Source organism: Artemia sp. Qi Xiang Cuo, chromosome 1, assembly GCF_049724085.1.
Source record: "Artemia sp. Qi Xiang Cuo chromosome 1, ASM4972408v1, whole genome shotgun sequence".
Lineage (NCBI taxonomy): Eukaryota > Metazoa > Arthropoda > Branchiopoda > Anostraca > Artemiidae > Artemia > Artemia sp. Qi Xiang Cuo.
This window is the reverse complement of record NC_142794.1, coordinates 10,720,305-10,734,194: the sequence shown is the minus strand read 5'-3', so window position 1 is coordinate 10,734,194 and position 13,890 is coordinate 10,720,305. Positions and strand designations below refer to the sequence as shown.

General features: G+C 33.5%; 1 non-coding gene across 1 annotated transcript; it reads left to right on the top strand.

Annotated features, from left to right (window-relative positions):
• Positions 1-438: 438 nt before the first annotated feature.
• Positions 439-621, top strand: LOC148956002 (U2 spliceosomal RNA). The gene has a single exon (XR_016142634.1). It is a non-coding gene; the product is annotated as a U2 spliceosomal RNA (small nuclear RNA).
• Positions 622-13,890: the final 13,269 nt, after the last annotated feature.

Sequence of the window (13,890 nt, the reverse complement as noted above, 5' to 3'; positions counted from 1 at the left end):
ATTTCATTGCAAATAAGCGTGTTTTCTTGGGTATTTTGTAAAATAAATTGAAAACATAAGAAAATTGTCCTCTCTGGATTTTGAAAAATACTTTTATCTGTCCTCCCATAATTACCCTGAGTTAACGCCATTCATTATGCTAGTTCCGAATATTGTCAGCTAAAGGACCAAGATCATATATCTCTGATTTAAGGCCTATCTTCTCTGATTTTGGCTTTTTGGATGACAATTTCGTCCTAGTCTCGGATTGGAAAATTTTTCCGTTTACCATTAAAATTTTGAAATAAGCTTTGGCATTATGGGAAATGTAAAGTACTATTTATAAAAATATAAAGGAAAACTGATTAGTTAATTGAATGTTATTTGAGCATTGCAACCAAAATTGAATTTGTGACGAATTTTGTTTCTCATAGACTCTTTGACAATCCTTGTTCAATTATCGCTTCTCGGCCTTTTAGCTAAGATCAAAGTGTAGTATCTGTTCTTATCAGCTTAATGTCTGATACTGACTCTACATTGGGCCTAGAATAATAGATATATTTTTGGAAACCGTAGGGACGTAGGGGCTCCCTCTACGCGTTGGCAAGGTATTGCAGTACTTCCGGGATCGACATACCCCTGTCAAGGGGAAATCAAAGTCCATAAACCCAGGGCCGTACCCAGGATTTTTTTCAGTGGGGGTTTTACTAAAAAAAAAATCTGGGGGGGGGGTTTACTCAAAAAACGCATACAAAATTCGCTTATATAAATTTTTGTTATGTTTTTACGAGTCAGACAAACATTTCGGGGGGGGGGGGGGGTTCAAACCCCCCTAATCTTCACTATGGGTACGGCTGTGGTGTCTACAATTGATGAAAGCTTTTTTCTGTTATCTTCCACTTGTTTCTTTCTACTCTAGGTATTTTCATTGAAAAAGCAGTTTTTGTTATTTTCATTGAAAAAATTGAAGGAAACGACAAATTCATCCCCTAAATTTTGAAAAGTTAGATTAATCAAGCCAGAAATGTGGAATTTATTCACACTAATTTTACAACCACCAATATCCACTAAATGTAAATTAAAAGTAAAGAAACAGATGAAACCATTGTAGGGATTTTATTTAAATGAAACCATAAGGGCTGAAGTAGGTTCGCTAAGGTCAGTTTTGGCCCAAGATTTTTTACCCTTGAACGCTTCTGCTTCATCTACCTCCTCAGTAGTCAGATTAATTTAAGGCATTCGTTATTCTTTTATTCTTTATCATTTATTATTTTTATTTGTCCATTCTTTATTTGTCGTTAGTTATTCTTTTTTTTAGCTCTACGCTTCAAGATTTTCATTTTTTTCTGTTCTCTTTCAGGTCTATTGACTGTTATCCCATGATTTGAGTTATAGATGGCGCTTAAACACAATCACAGGACAACAGTATAGACTACTGCATTCAGAACAGTCTCTCCGTTCACTAAGCTTTTTTATAAAATCAAGATCCGGCTTAATGTTCGCTTCACAAGCACCCTGTATCAGTACCATTTTTGTTTTCGTGGATCATGAATAAAATTAAATCTTCTACATTACGTGAGTCCTCGCTTCTAAACCAGAGCCATTCATTAGAAAAATTACAAATAAAGCCTTACCAACACATAGGGTGCGCATTGCTTCATAATTTGTATTGCGGGGGATCACTATAGGAAGACAATTGGAGTCCCTGCAGTTTACGTATTTTAAAAAGTAGTTGCCTCGAAAAATAGTTTTAGTGGTTTGGCTCTTAAAGGTGACCAAATTTGTGTCACAAGAGGTCTACCAAATTATTCTGAGTCTGTCACAAGAGGTCTACCAATTTTTTCTGAGTCTGTCAAAAGAGGTCTACCAAATAAGAGGTCTGTCTTAAAAGGTCTACCAAATTTGTGTAATAAGAGGATTATCAAGATGATCAATTTTTGGTTACAGATATTACATTTGCTCGATAACCGTCTAGTGAATACGGCTTACAATTACCTTTTGAAATCTTTTAAAAAGACAAAACTGGCCAAAACAGGTTAAAGTTACGCTGAAAAAAAATGGCTTCTCATGGGCATGGAATAATGACCAGGGTCCCATTACAACCTGATGATTTCCTTAGCATGTTGGATTTGGTTCTTAAGCACCAGGATATTCAGGTTTGGCTTACTGGTGTTCAGAAGTCAGGTAATCTAAGATTTTATAAGCAGATTCAATTTGTGTATGGAGACGAGTTTTGCTTGATACTGAACCTACCGTGGAGGGTGTTAAGGTATTGGTTATATGTGCGAGTAACTTGTGTGCCATAGTTTAGGGCACGCTGGGATTTTTATGATGACAATGGGCCGGGAGGTAGGTTTGCTTGCCAACTTTTTCGGGAATATAGAGGTGACCTAGAACATTTTATGAGTAATTGTCAAAGTTTGGGGAATTTACAGAATTGCTCGTTTCGAGGGAGAGGATGCATCATGGCTCCAATGCATCTTGGAGACCTTTTCTAGGGACCTAATTATTGTGGTCGAAGGTTTTATAAAGAATATTTTAGAGGCACGGAAGTTATGATTTCACAGTGTTGAATGCTAATGTTTGATTTGTTCTATATCTATATTTTTTCTCTCTCTCTTTTTTTTTGTGTATGGTCCGCTGGCTTTTAAATACACGTATATATGTGTATTTGAAACTTAGCATAGCCAAATTAACTTTTTCAATTAGCCCTGGGCGGTCAAATATCATCACAAATTTTATACAGCTCATTGTTTGGTATTAAATTTAAAAAAAAACAGTTTTTTTCAACTGAAAGTAAGGATCAACATTAAAACTAAAAATGAATAGAAATTATTACGTACATGACCCCTCCTCAATGCCTTGCTCTTTACGCTGAAGTTTAACTTTTTGCTCCAACTTCTTATTCTATATATATATATATATATATATATATATATATATATATATATATATATATATATATATATATATATATATATATATATATATATATATATATATATATATATATATATATATATATATATATACGTATATATATATATATATATATATATATATATATATATATATATATATATATATATATATATATATATATTTATAATATATATATATATATATATATATATATATATATATATTATACATATATATTATAGTAATTATGAGATTACATGATATATTCTCTCGAGAATATAATTTCAATTTAATTAGGGTTTACTTGTGAGTCTGCTTTTTGCTCTCAAGTCGTAATATTCCCAATTTCCCCTCTCTTTTTTGCGATTAATTATAGCGCATCTTCTTTAAAACTATGATGTTTCATAGCCTTTGGAGAATGGGTTAGTATCGTCAGTTCTCTTAAGAGCGGTATGCAGCAAAGGTGAAGCCACAATGAAAATTATTTGGATTGCTTTAAGCTTTTTTAACAACCGTAAGTAATTGTCAGGTACTGTTACCTTAAGTAACGGTAGGCCAGTGTTTTCTGAAATAAAAGCAACTTTTGTTAGAACCTCTAACTCGATTTCTTTATACATAGTTCCAGTCACAATTTCTCTGTTTGTGGTGAAGAACTGAAACCCCAACCTTCTAAAGTAAGAGCAGCGGTTCACATTGGGGTGGGAAGAAACTGTCCCCCCCTCTACTATATGTTTAAAAATACTTTTTTATTTGTTTAAGGGGTTACTCCAAGGAAGCGAAAGCTTAAGCAGGGTTAATTGTTCTGTTGTATTGCTTTTTTTAGTGTGTCCTTTGTATGTTTTTTGTTGTTTGTTTTCTTTAACATTAATAAAGTCCATTAATAAATTGAATTGAAATTTATATTTTCGTTTAAAAATGCCCTTTTTGGCATTTTCATTGAAAATAATAAAAGAAGCGCAAATTTCTTTTTCAGAAAATTTCTTTCCATTTAAATCAGTGACATCAATTCAAAAAATCATAGAGAAAGTCGGGGCTAAATGTATTTTTAAGAATCTATGTGTAATTTTGTATAGAGTATGTAAAGAGTATTCTTCAATAAAAATACAAAGAAGTTATTTTCAGAAACTAGAAGAGAAAGTCAACCCTACCACCTCTCCATTCCTCTCAATTGACGCTCCTGATTTAGAAACTCTGCTTCCGTATTTAAGGGCAATTGAACCTTTATTTATTAATTCCCCATTTATCAGTTTTTGAAATGCCCTGTTTTCCAATAGAATGAAATTAATGAGGAAAGAATGGAGAAAAAACTCTGGAGTTTAGAGTCGAAATATTCAGTATAATGCTAGTTTGAAGTGAAGTTCTTTTTAAAATATACCTTATAAATTAGATGTGATGTTTAGATTATGACGAACATGAGGACATGATATTACTGTCCCTGTTACTTTTATCAGGCATATAAGCAGAAAGAGAGGAGAGGGTGCTTTGCTTACACTCCAAACACTCAATCTAGAGACCTTTTCCTCTAGATTGAGGAAATGATTTTTCCTATAAAATTTTACGGTACTTATTAAGAATCTGGTAAACACACGAGAATGACCGCAACAAAATCTCAAAGATGCTATGCAGCGAAAAACGGATTTTTGCTGCCTAGTGAGGGATTGCTAACTCCGTGACAAAGATTTAAACTTTATTTTTATGGGTTTGAAGGGGCACAAAAAGGTACCTAGGTTAGGTTAGGTTACGTATTTAATATATACTTAGCTTTACCCCCACCCCTAATGTGCAAATACGTATATAGCCCAAATTTGTTTCAAACTATTACATTTTTGCCATCTTTTGTTTTATTTCATTAGCATTGACGAAACTTCACTTCTCGCATGTTTACCGGATTCTTAAGAAGTACCAATTTCCCTTTCCATATACGTAGTTAGTTAGGCAATTTTTTCAGGAATGCCGAATCTAGTTTCTGCGATCTTAGAAAGTATAGTCCAATAAAAGTAAACTACTTCTTATTAGATACTTATGGGCATGGTTTCTTTTTCTTGTTTATTATATAATAAAATAATATATTAAAAATAATAGGAATAATAATAATAGAATAATAGGAATCATAATAATATGAATAAAAAAACTCGTGACAATTTGACAATCACCTCACCATTTTATTAGGGCAACGAGTAAAGTGTTCAGTTAATCCTTTGGTCAATAACACTTAGAATAAGGAATCAAAACAGGTTCATCCACTTGCCAATGAGGATCCCTCGTGAGAGAGCCTTGTCTAATCTTCCTTGCCCCTACAGAATATCCTAGCGTTAAAATTTGGTGCGGCATAGCCTTTGAATATATGTTCGATCACAGCTTTTCACGCAAATACGTCTGCTGTAACTAACACCTCACTGCAGTAACAAGGCGATCAGAGCAGCCAATGCTCTACCTTCGAACCATTCTATTCAAATTTTACTTTTTACCATCCTTTGAAATCCCAATTTCTTTAGAGAGAAAGAGAATTCACTGAAAACAAAAAAATACATACAGAAAAGCAATAGCCAATAAGCCTTACAGCTTGTAAGCAAGGTCGTTTTCAGGGAGGGGGTAGTAATGGGTTTGAACCTCTCCCTGAACTTTTGTCAGACTCGTAAAAAGTAAAAAAATGCATATAAACTAAGTTTTGACACGTTTTGTGAAGTTGTTTCCTACTAAGAAAACAAAAATCATAAATATCTAAACATTGGGACTTACACGACTTACGAAAAGTCGGCTTATCTCTCTCTTGAATAATATCCCAAGGAACGGATTCCTATCTAGAAAGAAGAACATGGTGAATCGAAAAATAATTTGTACTTTACTGAAAACAAAATATATTTTAGATATTTTAATTTTTTTTAACTTTAATATATTCGCTGACATTCATTTTTTTTCAGTAAAGTTCAAGTTATCTTTTGGTTTTCCGCATGGGTAGTGTCAGTCCTACTCGTGTGAATTTCTACGTTTTTTATTTCGGCTCGATCATTTATTGTAATTCATGTTGGTTTTGGGTTTCATTTATTTATTAATGGTGATTTGTGGTAGTTTTACACTTAAAATTATTCGACTTTATTTCTGTTCAGTTTTGATTTAATATAGCTCTTTAACTTTCTTTAAAAAACTTATCTTGCAGAATTTTTTTTTTTTTAATTAGTCGCACTTTATAAGAACATGAATCTCCTTTAAATTGTTTCTTATCAGCAACCTTCTGTTTAATACAGATTATTGCAATTACTCATTGCAATATGCGTAATTGGGCTCTGTTAAGCGTAGTAGTGACAGCAAAATAAATTTTGCGCGAGTAATTTGAAAATTGAAATAAGTTATTAAAGACTTAAATCTGGAGACTTAGCTTTCTCTCTAAACGACTTTATTATTCCTTCTATACCAAAAAGTAGAGTCTAAAATTAAAAAAAATCATATGAGTCAAAAAAGTTACAGTCTATAGAACATTTAAAAACGGCTCTAACAGGAAAGATTTTTTATTCATACTGATAGATTAATTAAAAAAAAAAAAAATCAGTAAAAACAGTTTTTAAAAGAAAAATAAAGAGAAGAGACAAAATTTTTGTTTCGATGTACGTGTTTTATTCTCTCGTAATATAAAAAAACCACTATCATAATGAAGATTCCGGGGAAGAACAAATAAATGTGAAAGGACAGTTTAATATATGCTGATATCCATTCCTGAAAGTCTTAATAATTTGGATTTTTAGTTATAAACAGCATTACAACTTAAACATATGCTCAACATATGTTTCGTTTTCAGCAAAATAAAATTACGTTCTTGTTCTTAGAGTACACAGAGAGAGTTATCCCTACTCCCCTTTGTGGTAGTTTGTGCTCGTTTTGAGTTTGACTTAATTATTTATTGTGATTTATGTTCGTTTTGGTCTCTTTTACTTATCGATATTGATTTGTGGTAGTTTTACGCCTGAAAAACTACTTGATTTTTTTCTGATTATCTTTGGTTTTATGTAATCCTTTGCTTTTCTTTGAAAAACTTCTTCTTTGGACCATGTTTTTTGAATTAACTCCTTTCCGTTTTAACTTACAAAGTGTTTTTATTGTTTAAGAAAAGAGTGTTTTAAATCTTTTTGGTTTTTCTCTATAATAATTCAGGTTTTTGATAACTGTTTTTAAATTGCATAAATTTTATATAATTTAAAAATGATAATTTACCTACAATGCTTTAGATTCATGGGTACAGGAGAAAATATTCAAATATGAGGGTTGAAAATCTGCAAAATATTTAGGATTCTATAGGGCTGACGTAATTCTAACCTTCATCCTGTTACAGCCTCGAGTATAGAAAAGTTCTATTTAACTATTCCCCTCCACTCTCTTAACTAAACCCCTTCACTTTTTTTCATTCTCTTCATTCTCTTAACCTTTCCTTAGATAGCACCCTTTTGGCAATCTTGGATACAAATGGTGGATTTTAATTTAATTAAATTTCCCACTTAACATGGCCTAACAATTTTAATTTAATACGCTTAGCCATTCCCCAGATATTGCAAATATACTTTATGGGCAAAATTTGATGCATATAGTGTCTTTTGATTTAATTTAACATCCCTAAAAACATACTCTGAAGTTCTAATATACGATTTTGCGTTTTTCCTGGTATATTACACAGACGCCCTTTTAACTATCTGGATATTTACAGTTTATTTTGATTTATTTTTTATTCCCCTCAGCTTTTTCTGAAAGTTTGCGTTGCTTTCCAAACGTCAGATTGTGTGAAAAAATTTTCATTGCACAAAATTGCTAAGAATCAGGGAGCAAAGACCATAGAATCGGGGTAAGTCTTGATTGAAGTACAGCTCTACGTGCAGAAAGCACTTCAAAGTTCTAATGTTTTCTCTTTACGATAAATCCCAGCTCAATCTTCAAAAAAAAAAATCTAGGAATGAATCCAAAGTGTGCAGAGGCATAATTTGTAGCTTTATAACATTTCATTTCTTAGACTTGGAACAAACCGTTAAAAAAGATTACAAGACCTATATGTTACGATTTTTTCTCTGAAAAAATCTATTAAAAAATCTATAAATCTATTAAAAATCTATAAAAATCTATAGATACTGTCAAATCTATACAAAAGTTATAATAGATGCCTAGAAACTCACTAAGATCAAACTTGAAAATAATCAGAATAATCAATTAGATCAAATTTGGAAAGTTTTGCCATAATTCAAGAGTCAACGCTTTAAGTTCTTAAATGGTTTTTAGAAACTTGAAAGCGTCGACAACGTAGCTTTAAAATGAATTTATTTATTTTTTGCAGAAACTAGTTAAACCAAGAACTACTATTACTACTACTAATACCGTTACAACTACAACTATTATTGCTTCTACTGCTACTACTATTAATGCTACAACAAATACTACTGCTACTACTACACAAAAGGTCAAAATTTCAGCGATTATTGAGGGAAAGTTGAACTAAATCAAAATCACTAAGTGCATGCACGTTGTCAAAAGAGCGTATCAACACTATCGTAGGAACAGCTTAGAGAACCTGGGAATTTATAACATTTGTTGAGGGGGGTGTTGAACTAATCAAAAGGCACTGTGTGCCTGCTACTACTACTATTTCTAATGCTACTACTTCTACTAAACTCTAAGGTATCGAGGTGAAAATTTCAGGGAATATTGAAGCAATGTTGAACTAAAGCAAACATGGTATATGTATACAGTTTGTCAAAAGGTTGCATCAGCAATGTCCCAATCTTCCGCGTTTTGCAGAATTACAGCTGTGGAATTCTCTCCCGAAGGGTATAAAGGTGGCAGAAAATGTTAGCCAGTTCAAGAGTGGGCCGGAGCGTTATCTTCTTGGAAGTTGTTAATTATTATTTATAAGTTTTTTCTGTGATTTTGGATTTATAGATGAACTGTGAATATATATTAGTAGATTATAAGGATGGAAACAACCATCATATACAACCCAATGGGTTTCCTCGATGATTGTTGAAAGATTATGTAGGCCTAAGCGTTATTTTTGTTAATAAATTATTTCTCTCTCTCTAATGGTATTAAGATCAAACTTTCAGGGAATGTTAAAAGTTATGTTTAACTAATTCAATGCACGCTATGTCCATGCATGTTGCCAAAAGAACGTATCAGCAATATCCCAGAAACGGCTTAGAGCATTAAGTTGAAGCTTTAAGGACATTTTGAGTGGGATGTGAAACTAAACAGACCAGGCCAGAAAAGAGGCAAAATCTCGAAACTGTAAATCTCTGAGTCCAGTGACCCTATTGCACAGAAAAAAATATTTAAGGACACAAACCCGCGTACATTTTTGTTGAGCATATGCCCATCAAATAACAAAAGGCGTGAACAAAACGGCCCAAGAAAAGATATTTTCCTGCTTGACTTAAAATTGTGTGAGAGGCTTGGAAATGAGACCGAAATTTTTTATTTTTGTCTCTGATTAGTTTAAAACTTACAGCCGCAAGTCCTTGAGCCAAGGAGATCCTAATACACAAATAAAATTGTTTTTGAGCACGGTCTTTCCAAAACATCCAACGACAATTTCTTATGTTTGGCTCAGAACCTATATCCTTTAGTCCTAGCGTCAAGAGGACCCCAATGTATAAGAAAAAAGGGAAACATTGGTTTCCTCTGAAAAATGGCACGAAAAGGGGCAAAAAACTTTTTTTTCAAATAGCTCGTGGCAACGAACTGTAAGTAGAGCGACCCGGGCCAATAGTAACCAAAGCTTATTATGCTGATTTCAAATATATAAGTTTCATTCAATTTATTCTTACCATCAAACGCTAGAAGCTTGGGAAAATTTGTCTGATTTTTTAAAAAAAGAAACACCCCCAAAAGTCATAGAATCTTAACGAAAATTGCACCATCAGATTCAGCACATTAGAGAACCATACTGTAAAGATTTCAAGCTCGTATCTGCAAAAATGTAGAATTTGCATTTTTTTTTTTTTTTTTTTTTTACAGAATAATAATAACAGGTGTGTGTTTATTTGTTTATTTTTTTTTCCAAGGGTGTTCGTATCAACCCTGTGGTCGTAGAATGTCGGAAGAGGGCTCATTCAAACAGAAATTTAGGGTTCAAGTACCCTTTTTAGTACCCAGAAATTTAGCACCCAAGTACCCTTACAGGAACAAATAGACAGTGTCCCAGGTAGAAATATGATGTTTTTACTGGGAGATTTTAACGTCCAGGTTGGTAGAAATAGGGATATATGGTATCCTTGTACAAGAATTACCATAGTGATAGATCATATGAAAACAAAAGGAATGTAAAGAAAGTGGAGAAAGCATTAAAATATGAACTAAGGAGGTGTGAAGTGGAGGCCATGGATAAAATTTCCCAGGATCTTGAAGATGCAGCTAGACGGCATAATAGTAAAATATTGTACTGGCGTGCTAACAAATTGAGAGGAAGTAGTCAATGCGGACTTGGCCCAGTTAAGGATAGGAATGGGGCCGCAATTAGCGATAAGGAAAAAATTAAAGAGAGATGGGCCGAACAATATGAGAATTTGCTTAACCGAGATAGAGTTTAAGGAAGAGATATAGAGGAAAATGAAAAAGATTGTGATACATTGGATGTGAAGGAAGATTTGTTTTCTGAGGAGGAATTAGCGACAGTACTAAAAGGACTAAAAAATAATAAGGCTCCAGGTGCTGATAGGGTGGTAAATGAGTTTCTTAAATATGGTGGTTCTGGGGTTAGAAACAAGTTACTGAAGATTATGAAAATGATTTTCGAAAAAGGAGAAGTACCTAGTGATTTTAGGAAAACCTTAATTAAACCACTTTATAAGAAAGGTGATAAAAGTGAGTGTGGTAATTATCGAGGGATTAGTCTGGTCTCTGTTGGTAGTAAATTACTTAGTAATATGATACTTTTTAGACTGAGAGATGCCTTAGACAAAGCTTTAAGAGAAGAACAGTCCGGTTTTAGAAAAGGTAGAGGATGTGTCGACCAAATTTTCACTCTTAGGTTAATAATTGAGAAGTGCCTGAGTTTTCAAGCACCTTTGGTCCTCAGTTTTACAGATTATGAGCAAGCGTTCGATTCTGCTGATAGAAGAGCTTTAGTAAAGGTTTTATCCTTGTATGGTATACCAGAAAAATACATTAAAGAGATAAATATTATGTACGAGAATAACACTGCTGCGGTTAAGGTAGGAAATGAGGTTAGCAGCCGGTTTTATATTAAATCAGGAGTTAAACAGGGTTGTGTTCTATCCCCTTTTATCTGGAGTATTTTGATGGACTTTGTCTTAAGGAGCACAGGAAAGGCAATGGAAGACCACGGAATCAAATTTTGGAGGAAAAAGTCTCCTGGACTTATATTATGCTGATGATTTAAGCATCCTAGATGAAAGTGTGAGCAAAATGAATGAAGTTTTAGAGGTTTTGTGAGTTCAGGGTGCTAGACTAGGGTTAAAAATTAATGTTAAGAAGACTAAATCACTAAGGCTAGGAATATGTGAAGATGAAAAGGTGAAGTTGGGTAATGAAAAGATTGATCAGGTGAACAGCTTCACTTACCTTGGTATTATTATTAGCACAAACGGTTGGAGCAGTGAAGATGTCAAATGTAGAATAGCTATGGCTTAGGGTGTTTTTTTCACAGTTAAAAAAAGTTTGGGAGAATAGGAAGATAAGTCTGCAAAACAAGATTAGAATATTAGAAGCTACAGTGATGACAGTGGTAAAACATGGCTCTGAAGCATGGGCGCTCTGAAAAGCGGATGAAGATTTGCTAGATGTTTTCCAGAGAAATTGCTTATGGATTGTTCTGGGTACCCGGCTGACTGACCGTATTTCAAACAAAAGGCTATACGAAGAATGTGGTTCAATACCGCTCTCTAGGGCTATAATGAAAGAAAGGTTGAGGGGGTATCGTCGGGGGTTGTGGGTATTGTCTGGTTTTTTTGGTTTTTTATGGTGGTGTGTGGTTAGACTGAAGGTTGATGTAATGTAAGGTTATTGTTATATAGATGTGTGGTTGGGTTTGTGGCGTTAGATGTGTTAGCTGACTTGTTTGGTGGTTTTATTCTTTTTTTTGGTGTATAGTCTTGTGTTTGTTGTATAGTCTTGTTTTGGTGGGATTGTCTTTTTTTGGGGGTATTTACTTTTGTGGGGGTTATTTTCTTTTTTGTTGGGTATTTTATTGTTTTTTGTGTATAGTCTTTTTTTGTTGTGATATACTTTTTTGGTTTGTATAGTCTTGTTTTGGGGGCTGTTTTTGCTTTGTTGGGTATTGTGTGTTTAGGGGGATAATTTCTGGTTTGGGGTGGTTGTAATATTCTGGTTTTGGTGTTAAATTCTGGTTTTTTATTTAAAGACATTTGATGGTGTTCTAGGGTGGTTATGAGGGAATATTCTGTTGAGTTGGGCAGTGTCTTGTTCGGGGGGTATATTAGTTTTTGTTGGGGAAAGGCTTTTCATGTGGGGAAAGGCTGGTTATGTGCGTATTATCGGTGTTGTTTTGGCTTGGCTGTATTTCTGTTGATTGTCTGGTATTTTGGGTAAAGTCTGGTTTGGTGGGTATTGTCTTGTTTTTCTGTTATATTCTGGTTTGTTTTGTATATTCGGTTTTTGTGTATATTGACTGTTTTTGTTTTTAGATTCTGGTTGTGGGTTGATTATAGGGCTTTGTTGGCATAGTCGTTTGGGGAGTTGATTGTCTTGTGTTATGTGTGGAAGCGGGCTTGGGGGAGATAGTCGTGTTGGGTGGTGAATTTCTTTGGGGGTGGGTATAGTTTTTCTATTGATGGATATGCGAGTTTTGGTGCGTATAGTTTTGTTTGTTGGGAGTAGCCCGTTTGGGTGGGTATAAACAGTATCGGGGTGAACTGAAAGGATTGAAGGACCTATAAATGTATGGTTTGCAGAATCTGCCTCTTTTTGTCACTTAAAATACTCACACCTAATCCTTAAATCGAATTCTAACGCTATAATTGCTTTTATACCTGATGAGTAGAGATTATGAATAAATTTACGAAGCTTTTAAACTAATGACATATAACATAGATGTCGAAAAATTGCATTGCATCAAGGGAAGGCAACATACTTAAACCGCAGAAAAATTTTCCACGCTCTTAGATCTTTTATAAATTATTTTAATACAAAAGAAGTCTCTGAAGTTTTATTACGAAAAATATAAAAATCATTTAGGGCTTGGATAATATCGGTTTATATATTATAAGTATATTAAATTTTATAGAGATAAAATCAATACGATAAATATGACGTTTTAAATTATAATAATATATTATAAGACTATTTATGATTTTTATTATACCAACTAAGCTCATAGATTGCTTTTTTAAATGATTGGTATAACTAAAAATAACTAATATGTAGACTTCAGAAACGTATGAGAGAATGATGTGTTTTTATAAATGATTCTAATCACTTATGATAAATACAGTCAATGAAAACCACATATTGACACTTTTAGTTAAGAAAATTCGGATTTTAATCACGAACAGGTCTCTAACTTAATCTCTGAGAACATTTATCAAGTAATTGGTTCTTATAAGAAATTATAGTATCAAATGCGATAAAAAAACAAGATCAGTATAAATAAATATCCCGAATCTTTTTCTTTTAAAATGTTTTGTGTGACATTTAATGCTCTTGTTTTTGAATCACACGGATATTATGTTAATATATTGCCTTTAATTCTGATTCGTATTACCTATTAGTACCTATCTTAGTACCTTTAACACTGCTCACAACGGGTATATGTATTCTAATTTATGGGCGTACGGGACAAGACGATGCGGAATACCTTATAACCCCAAACACCGCTGCTACCTCACAACCCAGCATCGAACCCACCCCAACGAATCTCAACCAACCTTCCTGAGATTAGGTGTGGGTGGGGGGATTGGGGGGCTGCGTTGATATGCGGTGTGGGTTTGGATAGGGGTAGGTTGGGGGGATAGGGTTGTGTGTGGGTGAGAGGCTTTGGTT